General features: G+C 45.3%; 1 non-coding gene across 1 annotated transcript; it reads right to left on the reverse strand.

Moving 5' to 3' along the window:
- Positions 1–2581: 2581 nt before the first annotated feature.
- On the reverse strand, positions 2582–2655 carry trnai-aau (transfer RNA isoleucine (anticodon AAU)). Its single transcript has one exon. It is a non-coding gene; the product is annotated as a tRNA-Ile (tRNA).
- Positions 2656–26584: the final 23929 nt, after the last annotated feature.

Raw genomic sequence — 26584 nt, forward strand, 5'->3', positions numbered from 1 at the left:
CAGAGCTGAATATTGAATACCAATCCACAACTTGCACAGGATTACCAAATAAAAGCGACAACTGTAAAATACAGTTAATCCATATTTTAAATTAAACACAAGGCAAACAAATATTGATACATTAAGAGAGCGGGAAACAGTGAGAGCAGAGTGGAGCATAAAGAGCCCAGGAGAGAGAGGGAGCAAGAGTTCACTCGGAGAGCAGGGAACAGCGAGAGCAGGCGTCAAAAAAGGCAAAGGAATACACAATTAATGGGAGAACACTGAATGGTGTAGAGGAAGTGAGGGACGTTGGAGTGAATGTCCACAGATCCCTGAAGTAGCAGTACAGGTCAATAAGGTGGTTCAGCAGGTCCTTTCCTTTATTAACTGAGGTATAGAGTATAAGAGAGACCTGGGTGTCCATGTCAATAAGTCACTGACAGCTAACATGCAGGTGCAGCAAGCAATTAGGAAGGCTAATAGTATGTTAGCCTTTATCGCAAGAGGATTTGAGTACAGGAGTAGTGAATTCTTGCTTCAATTGTATAGAACCTTGGTTAGACTGCACTTGGTGTACTCTGTGCAGTTTTGGTCCCCTTGCCTTAGGAAGGATATTATTGCCATAGATAGAGTGCAAAGAAGGTTCATCAGACTTCTTCCTGGGATGGTGCGACTGTCCTATGTAGAGAGATTGGGGAAACTGGGGGTCTATTATGTAGAGTTTTGAAGAATGAGAGGTGATCTCATTGAAACCTACAAAATATTTAAAGGACAGTCAGGGTAGATGCAGCTAAGATGTTTCCCCTGGTTGGGGAGTCGAGAACCAGGGGACGCAATTTCAAAATAAGGGGCAAGCCACTTAGGACAGAGATGAGGAGAAATGTTGTTCCTCAGAGGGTTGTGAATCTTTGGAATTCTGTACCCCAGAGGGCTGTGGAAGCTCAGTCATTGAGTATGTTTAAAGCAGAGATTGATAGATTTCTAAATACAAATGACATAAGGGAATATGAGGAAAGTGTGGGGAAAAGGGCATTGAAGTGGATGATCAGCCATGATCATATTGAATGGTGGGGCAGGCTCGATGGGCTGAATGGCCGACTCCTGCTCCTATGTTCCTATGTTCCTAACTCCACATTATCGATGAGACACAGCCTCAGGCCGACTTGTCGGGTGTTGCAAACAGATAACACTGCTTCTGATCTTCACCAGAACAGAGAGTGAGATGTAAAATTGATCATCAAACAGACTGTGAGAGAATACAACAGAATAAAACACATGGAGAGACACTGTGGAATAACAAATAGATTTGATTGGAATGTTGAATTATGATTGGAATGGATAAAACAGCAGATTAAATTGGGACAGATAAGAGAAACTGATGGGAAGAAGGAAGAAAAGAAAGGATGGATCTGTTCACTTTTTTTCAGTTTTTGCACTGGTCCATCAAAGCTGGATTAAAAAAAGATGCAAAAAACAGAGAGTTTCACCAAAAAGGGAGATTAAATGCTGCCGAAACCTTGGATCGAAGGATGCCCCAACAGATCACCTGTTTAACTGTCTCCTCACTGGGGGATTTCAATCAATGAGCAATATTATTCTCTCCTTTTCTTTTGTTAAATGAAACCACTACTGTCACTTGGAGTTAATATCCCTGTGTTCCAACTCCTGAATAATAAAATTGTGAGTTTCGTGATATTTTCTGGACACATTTCCTGCTGAAAGAACTAAGAACTCTTTTCTAATTTACACAATACTATATACACACTCATCAAGCCTCACGAAACTGGCATCCTTGGTGCTGCTCTCTCCTCCCAAACCTCATCTCATGTGATTGTTACATCATCACTCTGATTGTGGGAGGGGTTAATCCCACTGTCTTCAGCATTAACCCTTTACATCCTCATACTGCACTGTCTGTCCAAAAAAATGAGTGGAGGGAACTTGAATTATCAAAACAGCAACAGCTGCCAGTTGAAAATCAACTCAACCCATCAGAGAGAGACTGTCAGAGAACTTCCTGCATCCAGTCCTGACCCCGTCACATTAAGCAGCTGCTCACCCAGACCCCACTCTCATCAACACTGAACATTTTTCCTGAGACCCTTCAAATACTGTTTATAAAAGGCCGCAAAGATCAAAGTTCACACAGTTGTATTAAATACAACAAAGTTTAATATCTTCTCACCGTTTCTCGGTAACCACATGAGACATAGGTTTTCTTATTTGGTTCCTTTGATTTTTCTTGTTCCTGACTGACAAATATTCCCAACCTCAGATAAACCCTCCCACTTGCGTCATGTCCCAGTCTCGGTTAAAAGCAACACATAATGACACAAACACTCTCCTTCAGTGAGATTAATATCAAGCTGTTTTCCAGGTTGAATGTAACTGTGAACAAATTTATGTCAAAGAAGTTACCTTTGATGTATCAGCACTGAAATTCTGGACAAGGAGGAACAGCCATTCCAAACTCATAACCTTCACAAAGGCTGTTTTTGTTTGTGATTGAAATTCTTCAAGTATTTTGAATTAAAGTTCACAAGACACAGATGTCAATATTGATAATGAAACTTTTCAAGCATGTTGTGACTGTGAAATAAGGTTCTTTTGGGAATTGAACCCAGGATCTCCTGTTTATTAGACAGGTGCTTTAACCAACTAAGCTACAGAGCCAGATCACAAATGCATGTGCACTTGAAATCAGAGGAAGGCCTTGTAGATAGTGGGCAGGCTTTGGCGAGTCAAGAGCTGAGTTTGTCACGGCAGTGTTCCCAGCCTCTGACTCGCTCTTGTAGTTGTAGCTGTAGTTGTAATTGTAATAGGCAACCGTCTGTCTCGGAAGACGATGGGCTACACCCGGGGTGTACGTCACTTCTGTGTGAAACATCGTTTGTTGTGGCTGTAGAGGATGACTCGTGAGTGACAATCCCTTCCGCAGCTGGTACAGATGAATATCATTGGCCCGAGGTCGACTGATAATTTTTCCTTCCTCTGAGCTCTCTTTCCCACCATCTGGTCATTTCTTTTGTCCTCTGCTTTTCCCATGGTCTTCCTGAATGCCTTTCCCCAGGAATTCCAGTCAGCAGGAAGGACTTCCCATGCATCGGCTCCAATCCCAGTCAGCTTGAGATCTCGCTTTGCAGATGTCCTTGTATCACAGACGTAGGTGACCTGTTGGTCTCGTGCTGATAGCAAGCTCACCAAAGAGCGTGTCTTTGGCAAAGCGACCGTCATCCATTCAGTACACATGACCCAGTCAACAGAGTCACTGCTGACTCAAGAGGGCAAACATGCTGCGGATCCCTGCACGCTGGTGTACTTCTGTATTCGGCACTCTGTCCTGCCAGGAAATGCCCAATATCCATCTGAGACAGCGGAGGTGGAAGCTGTTCAGCTGTTTTTCTTGGCTTGCATAAGTTGTTGATGCTTCTCTACTATAAAGGAGGGTGCTGAGAACACAAGCCTGTTACACGTGTGGTTTTGTATTTTCGATCAGTTTGCTGTCGGTTCACACTCGTCTTCTCAACTTTGACATGACAGCTGCAGCATTGACAATCCTGGTGCTGATTTCAGTATCAAGGGACAGATTGCTGGTGATTGTTGATCCAAAGTATGTGAAGCTGTTGACAACCTCCAAAGTGAGCCTGTCGATGTTGATAGAAGGTGGAGTCTCTACGTCCTGGCCCATAACTTTGATCTTCCTGATGCTGATCGTCAGTCCAAACTCCTTGCAGGCCAGGGAGAACCGATATACAAGCTGCTGTTAATGAACTTCATTATGGGATGTCAGCACAGCGTCATCAGCAAACAGCAACTCACAGACCAAGAACTGACTCATTTTGGTCTTGGCCCGCGGTCTTGCCAAGATGAACAGCTTGTCATCAGCTCTGTTATGCAGGTGGACACCCCCATCTGAGTCACTGAAAGTTTAAAATAGCAGCATGGAGAAGAATATGCCAATTGTAAAGGATGTGAGCTGTGAGGAGGTTACAAGGAGGCTTCCAGGGGACTTGGACAGGATAAGTGAATGAAATGACAGATGGAATATAATGTGAATAAGTGTGAAGTTATTCACTTTGGTAGAATAAACAGAAAGACAGAATATTTCTTAAATGGTGAGAGGTTGGGAAGTGTTGATGTCCAAAGGGACCTGGGTGTCCTTGTTCATGAGACACTAAAAGCTCGCATGCAGGTGCAGCAATCAATTAGGAAGGCAAATGGTATGTTGGCCTTAACACAAGGGGTCATGAGTACAGGAATAAAGATGTCTTGCTGCAATTGTATAGAGCCTTGGTGAGATCGTGCTGGAGTATTGTGTACAGTTTTGGTTTCCTTATCTAAGGAAGGATATACTTGCTACAGAGGGAGTTCAACGGAGGGTCACCAGACTAATCCCTGGGATGGTGGGATTGTCTTCTGAGGAAACTGGGCTTGTATTCCTTAAAGTTTCATTTAAAAGGCCATTTAAAACTGAGATAGGGTGGAATTTCTTCACTCAGAGGGTGGTGAATCTTTGGAATTCTCTACCTCAGGGGTTTGTGAAAGTTCAATCATTGAGCATGTTCAGGACAGAAATTGATAGAAATCTTGATACTCATGAAATCAAGGGATATGGGGAGAGCGCGGGAAAGTGGTGTTGAGGTAGATGATCAGCAAGGATTTAATTGAATGACAGATCAGGCTCGACAGGTTAAACTGCCTCCTCCTACGTTCTGAAGAGAGTTGTCACCAGGACACAGCCCTGTTTTATCCCACTGCTGATCGTGAAAGTGTCTGATGTTGCTCCATTTCAACTGACGGAACTGTGCATGTTCTCGTGGAAAGAAGAGATGACGCCCAAGAGATCAGGAGGGCAGCCTAGTTTCCACAGCAGTTTGAAGAGTCTGTCTCTGCTAACAAGATCGAAGGCCTTGGTGATGCCTGTAAAGACAATGTAGAGTGGTCTGTACTGTTCACAGTACTTCTCCTGTAACTGCCGAAGTGATAAAATCATGTCGACTGTCGATCTACCAGCTCTGAACCTGCACTGAGACTCAGGATAGATGTGTGATGTCAGGGTCTGCAATCTGGTCAGAGCAATGTGAGCAAAGACCTTCCCCACAATACTTAGCAAGCAGATGCCTCGCTAATTGCTGCAGTCACTGCGATTCCCCCTTATTGTTGTTCAAGGTGACAATGTTTGCATCACACATGTTTAGAGGCGCAGATCTCCCCTTCCAACAGAGACACAGAAGTTCATGGAGATGCTGCAGCAGAGCTGCTTTTCCACTTTTGATGATTCCAGGTGGAATACCATCATTTCCCAGGGCTTTACCACTGGCAAGACGGTCAATGGCCTTGTTGAGCTCCACTATGGTGGGGTCACTGTCCACCTCCTCCATGACAGGGAAGTCTGGAATGATGCTGAGAGCTACTTCAATGACAATGTTCTCCGTTATGTAGAGTTCAAGGTAATGCTCCACTCACCTTTCCATCTGCTTGTTAGATTCAGTGATGATCGTCCCTGTCTTTGTCTTCAAAGGTGCTGATTTAGATACTGCTGGGCCCGTTGCTTTCATAATTTTTTTTTAATTCATTCATGTGATGTGGTCATCACTGGCTAAGCCAGCATTTATTGCCCATCCCTCATTTCCCTTGAGAATGTGGTGGTGAGCTGCCTTCTTGAACCGCTGCAGTCTGTGTGAGGTAGGTACACCCACAGTGCTGTTAGGAAGGGAGTTCCAGGATTTTGACCCAGCAACAGTGAAGGAAAGGTGATATCGTTCCAAGTCACGATAGTGTGTGGCTTGGAGGGGAACTTGCAGGTGGTGGTGTTCCCATGAATTTGCTGCCCTTGTCCTTCTAGTTGGTAGAGGTTGCGGGTATGGAAGGTGCTGTCAAAGGAACCTTGGTGTGTTGAATTCCTTCATATGTCCCTCTAGCATCCCCCAGATTCAGCGGCAGATTGTATGCTGTTGCAGAGTTTTAACCAGTATTCATTGGTGCAGTGCCGAGCAGTCTGCAGAGACTTGTTTCTGGCAGCTCTGAGAGCATCTCGAGTTTGTTTGCTGGGGACTTGTTTGTAGTTCATGAGGGCTCTCTTCTTAGTTACAGTAACTGACTCCATTTCAGTCCAATAAACCTCAAACCAGTCCGCATTCCTCCCATCTCTTTTCCCATACACAGCGAGTGCAGAGTTATAGATGGTGGCGTGCAGATGATTCCACTTTGACACCGCACTGAGGCCTTGGGTGTTTTCTGAAAGAGCCTGATCGAGGATGTTGAGGAACTCCTGGGTCCTTTCTGGGTCACTGGTTCTGCTAGTGTTGATCCGAGAACGACCTTTCTTCTTGGATGGATGAAGCTTTCTTGGCTGAAGCCTGACCTTGTTACACACCAGGGAGTGGTCAGTGTCACAGTCAGCGCTGTGATAGCTGCGTGTGATGAGGATACTGCTGAGGGTGGTACGTCTAGTGATGATAAGGTCTAGCTGGTGCCAGTGGCGTGATCTCGGACGTCTCCAGGACACCTTGTGGCACAGCTTGACCTGGAAGTAGCTGTTCGTCACACAGAGTCCATGGTGACAGCATAGCTCCAGAAACCTCTGTCCATTTTTGTTCATCTTGCTAATCCCCTGGTGCCCTATGCTCATTGGCCAAGCTGTAGTCAGTACCCAAGCTTGCGTTGAAATCCCCGAGAAGATACAGTCCCTCGGTGCTGGGAATTCTACTGATGGCAGCGTCAAGTGTCTCATAGAATTGATCCTTGACATCTGGGGTGGAGGTGAGTGTCGGGACATAGATGCACATGAGATTAACTGGGCCCTCGCTTGTTGACAAGTGAAGGATAAGAAGTCTCTCTGAGCCAACTGTGGGGGGTTCACTCATTGCAAGTAGCGTGTTTTTTGCTGTGAAACCCACGAGTTGCCTCTTGGGCTTTCCCCTGCCTGAAGAAGGTGGAATGTTTCTCTTTGAGGGATCCACTTTGAATGATTCTAGTTTCTTGCAGCACAGCAATGTCCACATTGAGCCTTGTGAGTTCCTTGTCAATCACAGCTGTCTTGTGTGTGTCATCAACCTGCAGAAGGTTGTCATTAAGGTCAGGACACATGGTCCTTACATTCCAGCTTGTGATGCGAAGCACTGGTGTCTTCTTTGTTGAGTTTGTCTTGCCTGGTGCATAGATTATCAATCCGCCAGTTGAGAGATATCTCTCTGAGCTGCAAGCACCCATTGAAGCAAGTAGGTCGAGGCAGGACAGCACCTAACTGACTGGGGGCTGCACAGCTTGGAGTAGGTGGTAGTTATCCAATGAGACGCGATGATCTCTCCCACTGTCAAAAGTAACCCCTGGTGCTCATACTCTACACCAATTGAGTGAGAGCTTATAATCGGTAACTGTTTCTTCCCATGTTTTGCTAATGTTTAACCACGAAGCTGGAGTGTCCTCTCCAGGGCACAGGCCTGGGAAAATAGTATGGAGACACTGAGCATCAGGACCCCCTCTCAGCATTGCTAGTATTGTCCAAAGGAAAGGAAAAAAACAGTACTGTTTGGGACCAGCTCTGCTGTAGGAGTTATTGGAAAACTACCTGATAAGTAACAGGTAACCGCCTACGGGACTCCACTCCGGATTTACTGTCCAGGTTTACTCCCTAAGCCTTCTTCTCTCTCAAGACACCCACAGGGAAGTGAGACTTTTTGCCCATAGATAGGGCTCTGTCCTTTGGCATCAGGATGGAACAACACGCCAGTGGGCCTGCATGACATGCACAAGGATATCACACACTGCCCCATCCCTGTGACAGCTCAGAGAGATACCCTGATGATAATACACCCCACAGGAAAATCACAAACCGCCCCCTCCCTTGGACAGCTCAGGGTCAGACACTGCACACACTGCAACAACAGTGACATTACTGTGTTTGTCCCTCCATTCTGAATCACCCTACTTTATGCTTTCCGTCTCTCAGCCAATTTTGCATCCACGCTGCCACTGCCTCTTTAATCCCATCTGCTCAAATTTTGTTCACAAGTCTATTTTATGGTACTTTTTCAAACACAATTTTGAAGTGCAGACACACACCATCAACCTCACCACCCTGGTCAACACTCTGTGAAACTTCATCAAAGAAATTAATTCATTAATTAATTCATACACAATCTTCTGTTAACCAATCTGTACTGGCTGTCATTTATTAGCCCATGTTCTACCAAGTGCCAGTTAATTTTCTCCTGGATAATTGTCTCTAAAAGTTTCCCCACCACTGACATTAGACAATCTGGTCTGTAGTTCCTGGGTTTATCTCTCTTTTTAAACTGGGCTGTAAAATTAGCAATCCTTGCAGACTTATCTTTCAGTTCTGGAAAGTCTATTGTGGACAATCTCTTTGGGCATGACTTTAACCAATTAAAGCAACAGGATACTTGATTAATAAGTCCAGAACTTTTATTGAGAGTAAAATAGTACTTAATAATTGGAAGTAAAATTATCTTGAACAAACTTGGGGAATATAACTTTACAGCTCGAGCAGGTGTGTGGACTGGTCGAACTTGGTCTCAGAGTGTCACGGTCCACTTTGTCCAGTCTAGATCCCTCATCAGGTGGAGAACTTGGTCCATGATCTGAGCCTTTACCCCTGAGATCTTCTCGTGTTCCTGCACACTGAAACCTGACAAAATCCCTCCTTTTAACCCCTGGATGGTCATCACACCACCTTGTAAAATAATAATTGGTCTGAGCTGTTGCTAGGTACATTTAATTAATGATGTCTTCCACTAACAGTCACCTGTCCTCAGAATCTCAGATACGAGTACGATGGAGTGGTTTCACACTGTCTCCCAATCTGATCTGAAACAAGTTTCCTATTCATTAAATCGAGACTCTTGAAAATGCTGGAAATACTCAGCAGGCCTGACAGCATCTGTGGAGAGAGAAACATAGTTAACGTTTCAGATCTGTGATCTTTCATCAGAACTGGGCTGAAATTGTCTGAGGGACTGAGATTGTGGAATCAATTTCAGGGTCAAAAACATTGTACTCTGTAAGGAAAGGAAGATGGTGATTATTAAGTATCGTGCAAGAATATAGATGCTTTTACATTATTTGAATCAACATTGATTTAAACTTTGTGCTCACGAAACCTATCTTTTGATCAAAATGACACTGATAACAATGGAAAAAGCAACACATGCAGTTCACGACCACAGGACTTTGTAAAGCCTTTTACAGCCAATGAAGGACTTTCCAAGTGTAGTCACTGTACAGTACAATACAATACCCTACAATAAGGATATTTCACATTCGAGTCACACAAGTCCCAGGCAATGACCTTCTGAAACAAGAGAGAATCTAACCATCTCCCCTTGACATTCAACAGCATTACGATTGCTGAATCCCCCACTATCAACATCCTGGGGGTTACCATTGACCAGAAACTGAACTGCAGTAGCCATATAAATATCATGGCTACAAGAGCAGGTCAGACACTAGGAATCCTGCGGCAAGTAACTCACCTCCTGACTCCCCAAAGCCTGTCCCCTATCGAAGAGGCACAAGTCAGGAGTGTGATGCAATACTCTCCATTGCCTGGATGGGTGCAGCTCCAACAACACTTAAGAAGCTCAACGTCATCCAGGACAAAGCAGCCCACTTGATTGGCGCCTCATTCACTCTCTCTATCACCAACACACAGCGTGTTCCATCCACAAGATGCACTGCAGCAACGCAGCAAGCCTCCTTCCACAGCACCTTCCAAACCCGTGACTTCTATCACCTAGAAGGACAAGGGCAGCAGATGCATGGGAACACCACCACCTGCAAGTTCCCCTCTGAGCCACACACCATCCTGGAATTGGAACTATATCACCGTTCCTTCACTGTGGCTGGGTCAAAATCCTGGAACTCCCTTCCTAACAGCACCACATCGACTGTAGTGGTTCAAGAAGGCAGCTCACCACTACCTTCTCGAGGGAATTAGGGATGGGCAATAAATGCAATAAATAAAAATAAAATCAATAAAAAATTATAATATCCTGTAATCCCCAAAAGTAGAAAATACATATGAAAATGAAAATATAATGAAACACAGTCAGCATGGATTTCACAAAGAAAGTCTTGATTAACCTTATCTTTGAAGAATCAACAGCAAGAGTAATACAGCAGATGGAGAAGAGTTTAAGTTAATAAAGCCTCATCCTTTTAAGTGCTTGAACCAACAAATTGTAGTGTATAAATAAGCACACTAACTGACAGAGCTGGGTGTTGTTCTTTCTCGATTCCCCTAAAGCAGGCTGTCAATGAGTTAAATCTTCAGGTTGCTGCAACCAGAATAGCCATTGTCCACAATCAGTTATACTGTTCCAAATAAAGGGTGGAACATTCATTGTGAATCTATAGAAACAGTCTGGTCCTGCACACTGCAGACACATCCACGTCATCACCCACCAGCTCTCCTGTAATTGATGCAGTTATTTGACTTTTCCCCATTAGCTCCATGGAATTAATTTTGAAAGATTTTAAATTCCAAGAAGTTTTGTTAATATTCAGCCCTTGAGAAGAAATCATTCCCTGGCCACAGTGGAGAGAGCATTAATTATAAAACAGTAGACTACCAGGTAACACAGTGAAAGATAATCAGCTAATCTAGAATTACTTAGTTTTCTTACTTTTGCTCTTGTTATTTGGTTTTTCATCCTTTTCAGTTCCTGACTCCGAATATTATTGTGATTAAATGTCAAAAGATGCACTGTGTCTCAGCCCCGGTATATTGGCTCTTTCTCTGTACAGTGCTGTATACACTCAGATACTGACAGTGTCTCTCCCTCCCTCAATTTTCCAGCCCTGACGGTGCAGAAAGTGCTGCTCAAAGTTACACATTCTGACTGTTTGCAGTTGATTAGTGAGAGATTATTAACGTATCCTTCTGCAGCGCTGCCTCGGTTAATAACAGCAGATCGAAGTCACATTTCAGATACAGAAACAGACGCATCAATTATTCACTCTTTCCCAGAGTGAGTGAGGCCGGGACAAGCAGCAACATTCCAGCCCCACACTCTGCAATTACCCAGCACCAGCGGAAAGCAGTGAATACAGATTCAATCAGTGGGTTAATGTCCATTACAGGGATGCAAGATTCCACGGCCCAGGACAAACATCCCCAAACACCGAGAACAAGCTCAGGAAAACCCGGGGGAGTTAATATCCCAATCACTGAGCATTCCAGCAACATTGAACAAGTTCCTGAACTGAGTGAACCTTTCAAAGTACAGAAGTGATGACGAGGTCAAAAAGGTCTGAACAGTTGAGGTGACTGAGCGGTTCCAGCTTCTCTGTTCAGGTTGCAGCTTTCACTGGAGGCATGTGTTTAAATCCCACTTCTGACAACTTGATTTTCAGTTACTTTTCAGAGCTTCCTTGAAGGTTTGAGGTGGGGTAAATACTGAGGAACTGTTTCTAACTGCTGAACGGTCCATAACGAAGGTTACAGATTTAAAGAGACTCACAAAACCAGAAGGAACTTGAGGAAAAATTGCTTTCTGCAACGTGTGGTTAGGATTTCAGTTATGTGGTTAGATTGGAGAAGCTGGGGTTCTTCTCCTTAGAGAGGAGATTTGATAGAGGTGTTCACAATCATGAGGGGTCGTGACAGACCCGATAGAGAGAAACTGTTGGTAGAAGGATTGAGACTCAGGTAAAAGCTGTGGCTCAGTTGGTCACACTCACCTCGAAATCACAAGCTTCTGGGTTCAGATTTCACAGCTGACACTCCAGTGCAGCACTGAGGGTGTTGAAGGTGCTGCCTTTCAGGTGTGATGTTAAACCAAGACCTGGTCTGCATGTTTGGGTGAATGTAAAAGATCCCATGCTGCAATTTCAAACAAGTGAAGAGCAATTCTCCCTGGTGTTGTGATCAATATTTGCCCCTCAGATCAGTTGGTCATTATCACATTGCTGTTTGTGTGTATTAGCTGCTGCATTTCTGACATGACAACATTGATTACACTTCAAAAGTATTTCATTGTCTACAAAGTGCTTTGATATGTCCAGTGGTCTTGAAAGGTGCTATATAAATGCAAGTCTTTTCTTTCTTTATCACAACACATTGCTGTGTAAAAAATGGTTCTTCATGTCATCTCTGGTTCTTCTGCCAATCACCTGATATCTGTGTCCTCTGCTTACTGACCCTTTTACCACTGGAAACAGTTTCTCCTTATTTAAACTATTGAAAACCTCCATGATTTTGAACAAATGTGTCAAATCTCTTCTGAATTTTCTCTGCTGCAAGGAGAACAACCCCAGCTTCTTCAATCTCTCCACATAACTGAAATCCCTCACCCTGTTACCATTGTGGTAAATCTCTTTTTTATTCTTTCCTGGGTTGTGGGCACTGCTGACACAATGTGATTCCTGTCAATGGAGCGGCCCGCTGACATCATCGGACTGTGCCAAGCTGTGCATAGGCACAGCTACATCTTGCCAGGATTAAGTGGCACATGCGCAGGATGATGTCATTGCGCAGCGCCAACGTCATCGCATATCCGCGCCTGGTCCATCTTCGCTCATGTGCGCGAAAGCATCATCGGGTATCCAGCCCCTCACTCAGCTGGAGGAAGCGGCTGAATAGGAGACTTTGAGGCTGGAGCTCTCCCCCCTCGGCAACTCGCTCCAGGCCTCGACGCTTCCTCCCCTCAGCCGCTCGCTCCACACCTCGATGCTCCCCTGGCCGATCGTTCCCGGCTCGCGTCACCGAGCTCTCTGGCTGCTCGCTCTCAACCCCCCAATCCCCGATCCAACTGCTAGCTCTAGGCCGTGCCACTTCCCTCCTCCAGGCCACTCACTACTCGCTCCTATGTCACACTTTGCAGCCCACCTTACTTCTTCGGGCGGCGCGTGGAGACTGGACAAACGTGGGAGTAAGTGGCCGAGAGAAGGGAAGCAGCGCAGCATAGAGCTAGCGGCTGGAGGGGAGGGGGGGGTGGGGAGTGAGCAAGCGACCAGAGAATTGGGTGACGCGATCGGGGGCAATCGTCCAGGGAAGTGGGGGGAGCAGTGAGGTCTGGAGTGAGCGACTGTGGAGGGTGGAAGCGGCCGGTGCGAAGGAGGGGGAGAAAGCGAGTTGTGCCACCTAGTGGTTGTGTTGTCAGCAAACGCAGCCTTTATTGTCGATCCTTTATTGCCCTTGAGAAGGTGGTGGTGAGCAGCTTATTTGAGCCACTACAGTCCATGTGTTGTATAAACAACAGTGCTGTTGGGAAGGGAGTTCCAAGATTTTGATCAAGTGACAGTGAAGGAACGGTGATATAGTTCCAAGTCAAGATGGTGTGCAGCTTGGAGGGGAGCTTGCAGATGGTGGTGTTCCCATTCATTCAATGTCCTTCCAGGTTCTCAAGGTGTTGTTGAAGGAGGCTTGGTGAGTTGCTGCAGTGCATCTTGTAGATGGTACACACTGCTGCCACTGTTCACTGGTGGTGCAGGAAGTGAATATTTAAAGTAGTGGATGGAGTGCTGATCAAGTGATCTGCTTTGTCCTGGATGGTGTTGAGTTTCTTTGGTGTTGTTGGAGCTACACTCATCCAGGCAAGTGGGGAGTATTGCATCACACTCCTGACTTGTGCCTTGTAGCTGGTGGACAGGAGGTGAGTCAGTCACAGCAGAATTTCCAGCCTCTGACCTGCTCTTGTAGCTATGCTATTTATATGGCTGATCCAATTCAGTTTCTGCACAATGGTAACCCCCAGAATGTTGATAGTGAAGGATTCAGCAATGGTAATGTCATTGAATATCAAGGGGAGATGGTTAGATTCTCTCTTGTTGGAAATGGTCATTGCCTGGCATTTTTGTTGCGTGAATGTTACTTGCCACTTGTTAGCCCAAGCCCAATGTTGTCCAGGTCTTTCTACATGTGGACTTGCATTGCTTCAGTGTCTGAGGAGATGTTAATGCGACAGAACATTTTGCAATCATCAGCGAACATCCCCACTTCTGACCTTATTACAGAGGGAAGGTCATTGATGAAGCAGCTGAAGATGGTTGGGGCCCAGGACACTACCCTGAGGAAGTCCTGAGTGATGTTCTGGGACCGAGATTTTTGGCCACCAACAAGCATCACCATGTTCCTTTGCGCGATGTATGACTCCAACTAGTGGAGAGTTTTCCCCTGATTAAAATTGACTTCAATTTTGCAAAGGCTCCTTGATGCTCTTGGCAACAGCAGTCACTGTCACCTCAACTCACCTCCTGAATTCAACTGTTCTGCCCATATTTGGGCCAAGGCCATAATGAGGTCAGGAACTGAGTGGCCCTGGCGGAACCCAAAATGAGCAATGAAGAGCAGGTTATTGCTGTGTAAGTGCTGCTTGATAGCACTGTCAACGACACCTTCCATCACTTTACTGATGATCAAGAGGAGGCTGATGGGGCAGTAATTGACCGGGTTGGATTTGTCCTGCTTTTTGTGTACAGAACATACCTGGGCAATATTCCACATTGCCGGGTAGATGCCAGTGTTGTAGCTGTACTGGAACAGCTTGGCTGGTGGCACGGCTAGTTCTGGAGCATAAGTCTTCAGCACTACAGCCGGGATGTTGTCAGTATCCAGAGCCTTCAGCCATTTCTTGATTTTCTTTTTATTCATTCATGGGATATGGGCGACGCTGGCCAGGCCAGCATTTATTGCCCATCCCTAATTGCCCTTGAGAAGGTGGTGGTGAGCTGCCTTCTTGAACCGCTGCAAATATCATGTGGAGTGAATTGGATTAGCTGAAGATTGGCATCTGTGATGCTGGGGACCTCAGGAGGAGGCCCAGATGGATCATCAACTTGGCACTTCTGGCTGAAGGTGGTTGCAAATGATTCAACCTTGTATTTTGCACTGTTATGCTGGTCTCCCCTATCATTAAGGATGGGAATATTTGTGGAGCCTTGACCTCCTGTTAATTGTTTAGTTATCCACCACCATTCAGGTCTGGATGTGGCAGGACTGCACTGCTTTGATCTGATCTGTTGGTTGTTAGATCGCTTAGCTCTGTCTATTGCATGCTGCTTCCAGTGTTTGACATGCAAGTAATCCTGTGTTGTAGCTTCACCAGGTTGACACCTCATTTTTAGGTCTGCTTGGTGCTGCTCCTGACATGCCATCCTGCACACTTCATTGAACCACTCTTGCTCCCTTGGCTTGATGGTAATGGTAGAGTGAGGGATATGTCAGGCCATGAGGTAACATACTGTGTTTAAATACAATTGTGCTGCTGCTGATGGCCCACAGTGCCTCATGGATGCCCAGTTTTGAGCTGCCAGATCTGTTCATTTCTTCCCTGAGAAATAATTGGAAAACAAATTCTTAAGGAATGCATGAACTAAATAAAAAGGAGAGAGAAATAAATACTGACAAAATAGATGGCAGCATTTGGAAGGTAAAAAGATTTCAGTTTTATTATTGATGAGTGAGAGGAATATATCACACTTTGGGGCTTCTGGAAGTGGATTTCCTGATAATCTGGGGAATTGATGGGAAGCTGCTTCATGGTTGGTGGAACAAATTCCCGCCCTTGGGGTGGAGCCAACAGCTGCATCCGTCCAATAACAGACAGAGTAGAAGTACTGTATCAGGTCTTGTTCGCTCAGTTGGTAGAGCATGAGACTTTTAATCTCAGGGTCTTGGATTTGAGAGCCTTGTTGTGTGGTTGTTCTTCCCTTTTTCAGTCTCCATCGGCAGAGAGTTCAAGGAGTGTTTGAAATTAAATTCAACAACATCACCAGATTTCAACTACCCCCCCCCAGTGTAGTTGACAGGACCCTCAACCTCTGCCCTCCGCCTTCCCCTCCCTCCCAGAACTGCGACAGGGTTCCCCTTGTCCTCACTTTCCACCCCACCTGCCTCCACATCCAAAGGATCATCCTCCACCATTTCCGCCACCTCCAGCGTGATGCCACCACCAAACGCATCCTCCCCTCCCCTGTCAGCATTCTGAAGGGTTTGTTCCCTCCACGACAGCCTGGTCCACTCCTCCATTACCCCAACACCTCGTCCCCTTCCCAAGGCACCTTCCCATGCAATCGCAGGAGATATAATACCTGCCCTTTTCCCTCCTCTCTGCTCATTATCCAAAGCCCGATACACTCTTTTCAGGTGAAGCAGCGATTTACTTGTACTTCTTTCAATTATGTATACTGTATTCACTGCTCACAATGCAGTCTCCTCTAAACCGGGGAGACCAAACGCAGATTAGGTGGAACACCTCTGCTCAGTGTGAAAGCATGACCCTGAGCTTCTGGTTGCTTGCCATTTCAACACTGCCCTCTGTTCTCATGTCAACATTTCTGTCTCTGGCCTGTTCCAGTGTTCCAGTGAACATCAACACAAGCTCGAGGAGCAGCACCTGACCTTTCGATTCAGCACTCTGCAGCCTTGTGTACTGAACATTGAGTTCAATAACTTCAGAGCATGACTGGTGTCAGGCAACCACAAGCATTAACACACTCTTTGCCTTTGTCCCAGGACAGCTTTGTTATTTAATCTCTCCTGCACTCTGCCCTATCAAACAACTTCCCCTTTGTTCTCTCGCACACACCCCTCCCCTTCACTTGTTTAAAACCTAATTCTTTTTTAACCTTTGTCTGTTCTGATGAAAGGTCACAGACCTGAAATGTTTTCTCTGTTTCTCTCTCCACAGATGCTGCCAGACCTACTGAATATTTCGAGCACTTTTTGTTTTTATTTCAGATTTCCAGCATCTGCAGTATTTGGCTTTTATTATGTCAGAAAGTCTTTCCTTGATTCAGGACTCTTACCTCTCTCCAGAATCTCTCTGCTAAAGATTGAACTTTATCTCATTTCACTCACAGCTCAGGGTCCGTGCTGCTCAGTGGGACTTCTGGCTGTCTCCCACTTCACAATCCATCAGTACTGAGAAAACAATGGGGCATATTACTCACATGTTGTGTTCTGTAACTTTTTACAAACACTTTAATGTATATATTGTCTTCCAAAGCAGTGACAGAATGGTGGCTTTAGTGTGTTGTTGAAATAGCTTTGTTGAGTTCGTGCTGTACTAACAGTTAAACAGTTCTTGGTGCAATCCCAGGTTTTGGCACTTTCAACCTCTCCTGTGTCTTTTTCTTTGGCTCCAATGGTCAAGCTGCATGATTTACTCTGAAATTAGCACCAGAGAACCAAGGCACCAGCGAGCATGAGGAGCTGAAATAAGCACAGATCAAATCCACTTAATATTTCTGACTGAAGATGGTTGCAAATGCTTCAGCTTCATCTTTTGCACTGACGTGCTCAGCACCACCATCATTGAGGATGTGAATGTTTTTGGAGCCTCCTCATCTTGTTAGTTATTTAATTATCCACCACCATTCACGACTGGATGTGGCAGGACAGTGGAGCTGTGATCTGATCCTGAGGGAGATATCTGTGCGTGGAGTGGCGGGATGTATGGAGAGTGATCCTGAAGAGGGTGTCCGAGACTGGAGTGGAAGCTTTCTGTGGAGGTACAGGAAGAGGCCATTCAGCCCCAGTGTTTTATAAAGGTTTAGCATAACTTATTTGCTTTTACTCTATGCCTCTATTAATAAAGCCAAGTGTCCTGTTTGCTCTTCGCAACCTTTTCAAACCTTGATCAAAAAAGATTGGTGTACATTGTCTCATTCTTCCTCCCAAACTGTATCACTTCACACTTCTCTGTGTAAAATTTTATCTGTTGTGTGAAAGCCCATTTTACCAGTGTGTTTAAGTTCCTCTGAAGTGTATTACTGTCACTGGCATAGGACGCAATTCCCGAGCATTCTTTGATGCTATCTCCATGTCAAGAGCAATCTTACACGCTCGCTCAAATGTGGGATTTTGTGCGTTTAGTATCTTTTCTCATCCGCCAATATAAGCACAAATCTGTCTCATAATGTACGATCTAAGAATGTGTCAAAGTTGCAATGTCGTGATAAATTCTTCAGTGCCACAATGTACTCACCAACTGTTTCACTACTTTATGCTTTCTCATTCCAAATTTGTAGATTTCCGTAATCTCGCGTGTCTTCGGGTTGAGCCTCACTTCTGCGAAGAAACAGAAAATTATGATTCAAAGATTACACTGTCAATTATTCACTTCTCTGTCTTTTCCTGAACTTCGAGTTCAGATTTGTTTGTGAAGTTGAGTCACACGTTAAGACAGCACAGTTTTTGTCTTTGTGAAGGAAGTGATTTGGGAATGGCTGTTTGATACTGTCGCTTCTTGCACAGAAATTCAGTGCAAATACTCAATCACCCACAATTTCCTCGAAAGAAATTTGTTCACAATCGCATTCGACATGGAAACTGCTTCAGCATTAATCTCACTGAAGCAGAGTGTGACCATGTTGTATGTTTCAGAGTGTTGGTGCCGTTATGTGTCACTTTTAACCGAGACTGGGACACAACGCAAGGTTGATCCAAGGTTGGAATATATTATCATTCAGGAGCAAGAAAAATCGAAAGGAACTATATAAGAAAACCCAGTGTCCAGATTTGCTCTTACCTTCCAAGAGTGGAGAGGCGAGGAGCAGAGCGGACCTGTGGGGTGAACACCGGGAGCGGAGCCTGTAAATTGACCCCGAGGATCGAGGCCCAGTCTCTTACCTTCTGGGAGCGGAGAGCAGTCAAACCTCTTCCAATGCGCCGGAATATTGAACAAAAAAGGCAAACAGTGACATCAGAGGAGAGCTGCAAGCCGATTGGTTGGTAAGTAGCAGCTGTTTGAATATCTTAAAAAATAAGGGGAAAGTTGTTTTTTTTTGTTGGAAAAAAAAACCTCTGGTGATAAGGTGAGTACTACTAAAGTGTTCTTTTTTTCAGGACTTTAGATTGTAGTGGGTAGAACAATTACCCTAGTATAATTAGTATTTTTTAATGAAGGTAGTAACTAATTAACCTAAGGGTAAGTCATGACAGGAGAGCTCAGCCCCGTGATATGCTCCTCCTGCGCTTTGAGGGAAATCAGGGACGCTTCCAGTGTCCCTGGTGACCATGTCTGCAGGAAGTGTATCCAGCTGCAGCTAGTGGCTACCCGCATTACGGAACTGGAGCTGCAGGTGGATTTACTGTGGAGCATCCGCGATGCTGAGGACGTTGTGGATAGCATGTTTAGTGAGGTGGTCACAATGCAGGTAATGGCTGCACAGGCAGAAAAGAGATGGGTGACCAACAGACGGAGTAGCAGATGGTGCAGGAGTCCCCTGTGGCCATCCCCCTCTCAAACAGATATACCGCTTTGGATACTGTTGCGGAGGGATGACCTCCCAGGGGAAAGCAGCAACAGCCAAGTTTGTGGCACCACGGAGGAAAAGTGTTGCAAGAGCTATACTGATGGGGATTCTATAGTAATGGGTGCAGATTGGCGTTTCTGTGGCCACAAACGAGACTCCAGGATGGTATGTTGCCACCCTGGTGCTATGGTCAAGGATGTCTCGGAGCGGCTGCAGGACATTCTGAAAGGGGAAGGTGAGCAGCCAGAGTTCGTGGTCCATATTGGTACTAACGACATAGGCAGGAAGTGAGATGAGGTCCTGCAAAGTGAATATAGGGAGTTAGGCAGAAGGTTAAAAAGCAGGACCTCTAGGGTTGTAATCTCAGGATTATTCCACGTGATAGTGAGGGTAGGAATAGGAGGATAAGGCAAATGAATGCGTTGCTGAAGACTGGCGAAGGCGGGAGGGCTTCAGCTACTTGGATTATTGGGATCTCTTCTGGTGCAGAGGTGACCTGTAGAAGAAGGATGGGTTGCATCTGAACTGGAGGGGGACCAATATCCTTGCAGAGAGGTTTGCTAGTACTAATCAGGAGGGTTTAAACTAGTCTTGCAGGGGGTGGGATCTAAAGTAGTAATCTCTCAGATGAGATGGTTGTGGCAAATGTAGAGGTTAAAGCAAGCCATTCCAGTAGGCAGACTGGGCAGGGGCAGGACAGGGAGCGTGGAAGGTCTGGTAGGCTAAACTGCATTTACTTTAATGCAAGAAGCCTTACAGGTAAGGCAGATGAACTCAGAGCATGGATCGGTACATGGGATTGTGATATTGTAGCTATTACGGAAACGTGGTTGAGGGATGGGCAGGACTGGCAGCTCAATGTTCCGGGGTACCAAAGCTTTCGACGTGCCAGAGGTGGAGGTAAGAGAGGAGGGAGAGTTGCACTATTGATTAGGGAGGACATCACAGCAGTACTTAGAGAGGATATCCGGGGGGGGGAATGTCTAGCGAGGACCTGTGGGTAGAAGTTAGAAATAAGAAAAGGGTGATCACTTTGATGGGATTATACTATAGGCCCCCCAATAGTCAGAGGGAAGTGGAGGAGCATATATGTAGGGAAATCACAGATAGGTGTAGGAATTATAGGGTTGTAATAGTAGGTGATTTTAACTTCCCTAACATTGACTGGGACTGCCTTAGTGCTCAGGGATTAGATGGGGAAGAATTTGTTAAATGTGTCCAGGATAGTTTTCTGAAGCAGTATATGGATGGTCCTACTAGAGAAGGGGCTACACTCGACCTCCCCTTAGGAAATGAGGATGGGCAGGTGGTTGATGTGCCAGTGGGGGAGCACTTTGGGACCAGTGACCATAACTCTATTAGCTTCAAGATAGTTCTGGAAAAGGATAGGACTGGTCCTCAGGTTGAAGTCCTAAATTGGGGGAAGGCTAATTTCGATGGCATCAGACAGGAACTCTAAAAAGTTGAATGGGAGAGGCTGTTTGCAGGTAAGTGGGAGGCTTTTAAAAATGAGATAGGAAGAGTTCAGGGCAGGCATGCTCCTGTTAGATGGAAGGGCAAGCTGACAAGTTTAGGGAACCTTGGTTGACGAGGGATATTAAGGTCTGGTCAGGACAAAGAAGGAGGCATATGTCAGGTATAGGCAGCTGGGATCGGGCGACTCACTCGAGGAGTATAGGGAGACTACACTTAAGAAGGAAATTAGGTGGGCGAAAAGGGGCCATGGGATTTCCCTGGCACATAAGATAAAGGAGAATCCTAAAAGATTCTATAAGTATATTAAGAGTAAAAGGGTAGCTAGGGAGAGAGTAGGTCCCCTTAAGGATCAGTGTGGCAATCTATGTGTGGAGCCACGGGAAATGGGCGAGGTCTTAAATGAATATTTCTTATCCGTATTTACCGTGGAGGAGGTCGTGGAAGCTAGTGAGTTCAAGGGAAGGAACACTGATATCCTGGAGCATATCAACATTACAAAGGATGAGGTGTTGGAGGTTTTGAAGTGCATTAAGGTGGATAAATCCCCAGGGCCTGACCAGGTGTATCCTAGGATGCTATGGGAAGAAAGGGAGGAGATTGCTGGGGCCCTGGCAGAGATTTTTGTGTCATCGTTAGCTACGGGTGAGGTACCGGAAAACTGGAGGATAGCTATTGTTGTGCCTTTATTAAGAAGGGCAGAAGGGATAAGCTAGGAAACGACAGGCCGGTGAGTCTTACATCAGTGGTGGGAAGGTTATTGGAAGGGATTCTGAGAGACAGAATTTATATGCTTCTGGAAAGGCATGGTCTGATTAGCGATAGTCAGCATGGCTTTGTGCGTGGGAAATCATGTCTCACGAATTTGATTGAGTTTTTCAAGGAAGTGACCAAGAGGATTGACGAGGGCAGGGCGATGGATGTTGTCCACATGGACTTTAGCAAGGCCTTTGACAAGGTCCCACTTGGTAGGCTGGTCCAGAAGGTTCGAACAAATGGGATCCAGGATGAGCTCGCAAATTGGATGCAAAATTGGCTTGGTGATAGGACGCAGAGGGTGGTAGTGGAGGGTTGTTTTTCAGATTGGAGGCCGGTGACCAGTGGTGTGCCGCAGGGATCGGTGCTGGACCCCCTGTTGTTTTTCATATATATGAATGACTTGGATGTGAATGTAAGGGGCATGATTAGTAAGTTTGCAGAAGACACCAAAATTGGTGGTATAGTGGACAGTGAAGAAGGTTGTCTAAGGTTACAACAGGATATAGATCAACTGGGAAAGTGGACAAGGGCTTGGCAAATGGAATTTAATGCAGACAAGTGTGAAGTGATGCATTTTGTGAAGTTAAGCCAGGGCAGGACATATACAGTGAATGGCAGGGCTCTGGGGAGTGTTGTTGAGCAGAGAGACCTTGGTGTGCAAGTACATAGTTCCCTGAAAGTGGCAACACAGGTAGACAGGGTGGTGAAGAGGGCGTATGGCATGCTTGCCTTCATCAGCCGAGGCATTGAGTACAAGTGTTAGGACGTCATGTTACAGTTATACATAACGTTGGTAAGGCCATATTTGGAGTACTGTGTGCAGTTCTGGTTGCCGCATTACAGGAAAGATGTGATTAAGCTAGAAAGGGTGCAGAAAAGATTCACAAGGATGTTGCTTGGTTTGGAGGGCATGAGTTATCAAGAGAGATTGGACAGGCTGGGTCTGTTTTCCCTGGAGCGAAGGAGGCTGAGAGGAGACATGATAGAGGTATATAAAATTATGAAAGGCATAGATAGCATAGATATCCAGAGTCTGTTTCCTATGGGAGGGGTGACTAAAATTAGAGGGCATAGATTTAAGGTGAGAGGGAGGAGGTTTAAAGGGGATCAAAGGGGTAAATTTTTCACATAAAGAATCGTGGGTATCTGGAATGAGCTGCCTGAGGAGGTGGTGGAGGCAGGAACAGTAGTGACAATTAAGAGGCATCTGGACAGGTACTTGAATGAGCAAGGCAGAGAGGGATATGGAATTAATGCAGGCAGGTGGGATTAGTATAGATAGGCATTATGGTCGACATGGATGCGGTGGGCCGAAGGACCTGTTTCTATGCTGGACGACTCTATGACGATTTGAGAATCTGAAGATCCGTTTGGGGAAAGCGAATCAGAGCAGAATGAAGGGTGAACTGTCCGACTGACCAGAAGAGATGAAGACACAGCTCAGTCAGCACGTTCCCCTGGTTTATGATGCTGGAATATTTCTCACACAGAAATTATTCAACCCAATGACAAACATTCTTTCAGCTGATAATTTATGCGACTGATTTAAGGACTGTCTCTCATGTGGTCACCGAGTGACGGTGAAAAGATATTAAACTTTGTTCCATTCAGTCCAGCTGCGATGAACTTTGAATGTTTCCGCCTTTTATAAACATTATTTGAAGGGTCTCGGTAACAGTATTCAGTGTTGATGAGAGTGGGGTCTGGGTGAGCAGCTGCTGAGTGTGACAGGGTCAGGACTGGATGCAGGAAGTTCTCTGACAGTCTCTCTCTCTCTCTCTCTCTGATGGGTTTGAGTTGATTTACAACTGGCAGCTGTTGGTGTTTCGATAAATGAAGGAAGTTCTCTAACCATTTTTTGGACAGACAGTGTAGCATAAGAATGTAAAGGGTTAATGCTGAAGACAGTGGGATCAACCTCTCCCACTGTCAGAGTGATGATGTAACAGTCACATGAGATGAGGTTTGGGAGAAGAGAGAGCAGCACCAAGGGTGCCAGCTTAGGAGTCTTGATGAGTTTGTATATAGCATTGTGTAAATTAGAAAAGAGTTCTTAGTTCTTTCAGCAGGAACTGTGTCCAGAAAATATCGAGAAACTCACAATTTTATTATTCAGGAGTCGGAACACAGATATTAATTCCAAGTGACAGTTCTGGGTTTATTTCACAAAAAAAGTAGTGAATAATATTGCTCACTGATTGAAATCCCCCAGTGAGGAGACAGTTAAACAGGTGATCTGTTGGGGCATCCTTCAATCCAAGGTTTCGGCAGCATTTAATCTCCCTTTTTGGTGAAATTCTCTGTTATTTGCAACTTTTTTATCCAGCCTTGATGGGCAAGTGAAAAAACTGAAAAAAGTAAACAGTTCCATCCTTTCTTTTCTTCCTTCTTCCCTTCTTTCCATCAGTTTTTCTTTTCTGTCCCAGATCAATATGATGATGAGAATCCCAATTTAATCAGTTGTTTCTGGTGTTTTATCCATTCCAATTAAAATTCAACATTCCAGTCAAATCTATTTGTTTTTCCACAGTGTCTCTCCATGTGTTTTATTCTGTTGTATTCTCTCACAGTCTGTTTGATGATCAATGTTACATCTCACTCTCTGTTCTGGTGAAGATCAGAAGCAGTAATATCTGTTTACGCCACCTGACAAGTCGGCTGAGGCTGTGTCTCTCTGATCATGTGGAGTTAAAGCAATTCTTCCAGTCAGTTCAGTTGTCATTTCATGAGAAATTAGAAGTCATCATGACTTCGTCAGTGACCTAATGGTTCAGGTGTCTGAGTGATGTTGATCATGGTGTGATCAAATGTTTGTATGTTCCAGTCTTTCCGTGGTGAGTTTTCACACTGAGTAGAAACGTGTTGGACATGGTCTGGAATGTTTCACACCGCTCCATTCCCAACAGGCCATGACCTGATGTGATGGAAATTTCATTTACTTACAGAAGCTACATTTCCATCATTGCACATCTGGATGCACAGTCAGGATCTGAGCTGAAGGTGACCATCACACCAAAACAGTTGACAAGGTGGCGGAGAGGTTAACATGATGGATTGTTAATCTATTGTGCTTTGCGCGTGTGGGTTCAAATCCCATCCTTGTTGTTAGTTTATGAACGGTCTCGTGCATTGTTGTTTCCAGGGGGGGGGGGGGAAATTCTGTGTTAAGTCAGCCTGGACACCTGTTCTTGTCAATATCTTGGCGGCGCAGTGGTTAGCACTGCAGCCTCACAACTCCAGCGACCTGGGTTCAATTCCGGGGACTGCCTGTGTGGAGTTTGCAAGTTCTCTCTGTGTCTGCGTGTGTTTTCTCTGGGGGCTCTGGTTTCCTCCCACATGCCAAAGACTTGCAGGTTGATATGTTAATTGACCATTATAAATTGCCCCTAGTATAGGTAGGTGGCAGAGAAATATAGGGACAGGTGGGGATGTGGTAGGAATATGGGTTTGGTGTCGGATTAGTATAAATGGGTGGTTGATGGTCGGCACGGACTCGGTGGGCCGAAGGGCCTGTTTCAGTGCTGCATCTCTGAACTAAATATCTAGAAGGTGATTCCAGAATTGTTTATACTTAATTAAAATTGAGACAGACAATTGGAATTCTTCACCAAATTGGACTGGAATGAAGATCAAATAGGGATCACGAAAAGGAGGAAGATTTTTCCCTCCCTCCCTTCCTTCCATCTTTACTTTCTCTGGATTTACACCAAATGAAAGACTAACGGGAAAAGCAAACGGCGAGGGAGCAGAAGCAGAATATTATCCTTTGGCAAGAAATGTATTTTCAAATCTTCTTGATAAAGTGAGTGAGCAATGCTTTGACAGATGGAGTTTAAAATGAGGGGTCATCTAGGACCTACGAAAGATAGATCAGAGTGTTTTTTATAAGGGGTGAGATGTTAGAAACTGGAGAAGCAGAGACCCGAGTGCTGAATCACTAAAAGCTAGTGGATTGGTAGAAAATAATGTGAAAGGCTAATGGAATCTGAAGATTGGAACTTATGTTGTAGTTATATAAAGCTCTGTGCTCCTGAAGTAAATGTCCAAGCCTGAATTGTGGGGAATCTTTGGAGAGTGATTTGGTTTTAATTCATTCTTGGGCGCGAGTATCGCTGATAAGTCTAGCATTTATTACCCATCCCTAATTGCCCTTGAGAATGTAGTGGTGAGCTGCCTTCTGGAACCACTGCAGTCCATATGGTGTAGGAACACCCACCGTGCTATTGGGGAGGGAGTTCCAGGATTGTGACCCAACAATAGCGAAGAAATGGCGATATAGTTCCATGTCCGGATGGTGAGTGACTTGGAGGGGAAACTGCAGATAGTGAGTTCCCATGCATCTGCTGCCCTTGTCCTTCGAGGTGGTAGTGGTCACGGGCTTGGAAGGTGCTGTTGAAGGATACTTGGCAAGTTACTGCAGTTCATATGGAGATGGTACACACTGCAGCCACTGTGTACTGGTGGTGGAGGAAGTGAATGTTTAAGGTGGTGGGTTAGGTTCTGATCAAGTGGGATGCTTTGTCCTGGATGGTGTTGAGCTTCTTGAGTGTTGTTGAGTGAGGTGTATTCCATCACACTCCTGACTTGTGCCTTGTAGATAGTGGACAGGTTTTGGTGTATCAGGAGGTGAGATACTTGCTGCAGAATTCCCAATCTCTGACCTACGCTGATGGCCTCAGCATAGATGTGACTGGTCTAGTTTAGTTTCTGGTCAATGGTAACCCCCAAGATGTTTATGGTGAGGGATTCAGCGATGGTAATGCTGCTGAATATCAAAAGGTGGATGGTTTGATTTTCTCTCATTGGAGATGTTCACTGCTTAGCACTTGTGTGGCCAGAAGGTTGCTTGTCACTTATCAGCTGAAGCCTGAACGTTGTATCGGTCTTGCTGCTTGTGGGCACAGACTGCTTCAGTATCTGAGGAATTGTGAATCAGCAGGGAACATTCCCGCTTCTGACTCTTCTGAGTCAACAATGAAACAGCTGAGGACGTCTGGACCTAGGACACTACCCTGAGAAACTCCTGACGCAATGTCCTGGGCTGAGATGATTGGCCTCCACTAACCACAACCATCTTGCTTTGTGCGAGGTGCGACTCCACCAAGTGGAGAGTTTTCCCCCGATTCCAATTGACTTCAATTTTGCTAGG

Source organism: Heterodontus francisci, unplaced genomic scaffold, assembly GCF_036365525.1.
Source record: "Heterodontus francisci isolate sHetFra1 unplaced genomic scaffold, sHetFra1.hap1 HAP1_SCAFFOLD_58, whole genome shotgun sequence".
Classification (NCBI taxonomy): domain Eukaryota; kingdom Metazoa; phylum Chordata; class Chondrichthyes; order Heterodontiformes; family Heterodontidae; genus Heterodontus; species Heterodontus francisci.